The sequence below is a fragment of the Drosophila innubila genome, chromosome X, assembly GCF_004354385.1.
Source record: "Drosophila innubila isolate TH190305 chromosome X, UK_Dinn_1.0, whole genome shotgun sequence".
In the NCBI taxonomy this organism is placed as follows: Eukaryota; Metazoa; Arthropoda; class Insecta; order Diptera; family Drosophilidae; genus Drosophila; species Drosophila innubila.
This window is the reverse complement of record NC_047626.1, coordinates 18,297,824-18,299,569: the sequence shown is the minus strand read 5'-3', so window position 1 is coordinate 18,299,569 and position 1,746 is coordinate 18,297,824.

The window sequence follows — 1,746 nt, the reverse complement described above, 5'->3', positions numbered from 1 at the left end:
AATCACTCTAAAGATCAAGCTTAAAAATCGTGAATTTTGCATGTATTTATTTTAAGTATATATTCTGGATAAAATTATTAAGTAATAATAAAGCATCATTTGATCATCAAAATGTTGAATCAAGTAGGATTAAGAAAATCCGCAAACCAATGTATTTTTTTTCTGTGTATTAAATTCAATTGGCATTGGGCACAACCTGACTATACTCGTTCTATTCACTTAGCTGGACATCGAAAGAGTATTCATATTTTTGTGAGATGTGGAAGCCTGTGGCCAGTTCCATTGAATCCATATAAACTGGGAGGCACTTCATATGCTTTAGTTGTTTATGATTTGCTCGCAGTGCATGTAAATACTTCATATACACACTTATACTCATACTCATACTCATGCTGATACTTATAGTGCGTATTCGTATTGGTATTCGCACTCGTATTCGCATTCGCATTCGAATGCTGAGTGTCCATTAAGGTCCATTCATGATGAGGAGGGGCCACTGTAGATGGAGGTTGTTGACCATTGCGAGGGAACAACAAAAACTACTCTGCATTTATCTATTTAGACGCTTTTAGTTCGGTTTTGGTTTCAGTTTATTCATATATATACATATATATATATATATATATTTTTTTTTTTGGGTTAGCTGAGTGTGGTTGTTGGTATCTTCTTGAATTGATTTGGAGCCGAGTCGAGACAGGGCCGTCGCCCTTCTGTGAGTAACTCGAAGCTTCGCATTTTGCTTTCGTTATTTCCGCAACGTTCCATTGTTGTTCTTGTTTGTCTTGTGTAAGTATTTTTATTTCTTTTCATGCTTATTGGAATTTTATTATCAGCTCATATAAATGCAATAAAATCTTGATATATGTAAGAAGTACACACACACAAGTGCACAAGCTCTCACACGTAGATGTGTGTCCGCATCATACACTGAATAATGCCAAAAATTCAGTCATGTACTGCCAATCGACGCCCAAGTGACCATACTCGTAAATCGACGGAGGAGTCTGAAAGCCGAAACGCCATTCATTCCATTTCAAACTTTTTCACAATCATTCGATTTGATTTTCAATATTACAACATGCAGAAGGGGGAGAGAGAGAGAGAAAGAAGAAAAAACAGATATTTACATTTTTGCATCTGAAGTGAGTTGTGGTTCAGATACAGTTGTATTTCCCAAATACATATTCAGTACATACTTTTTGAGCATAACATTTACATGATGCTGAACTTTACTCCACAGTTCTTTAAACCCTTTATATAATTATTGTTATTTTTATTTTATTATTATTTTCATCAGTATCATTATTAAAATTGGAATATCATTATACTTCGATCAAGGACAAACATAAAAAGAAACTAATGAGTCAAACTAATTATTAAAGCTCTCAAAAATAAAAAAAAATACTTATATAATGTATTTTAAAAAGCGTGGTGACCATGCAGCTCACCAAGAAAAATCGAAAGGATTAAAATGTTGTTTAATCTATTTACCTTTTCTTACTATACATTCCCCCAAAATTTCGAAATAAAAACAAATTTGCTCTTTTTGTTTGAAATATTTTCATTTTTTTATTTATTTGATTTATATTCTTCATTTTCCTCGTGCCTTTCTTCAACTTGTCCTTTCCTCATTTTGCTATTATTAATGCTATGGTAATTATGCTTGCATAAAGTCGAAATAGTTTGCTTTTAATTTTAAGTTGGGTCCTTTGCAGCCCACACACTTATGAATATATATGTTTTAAA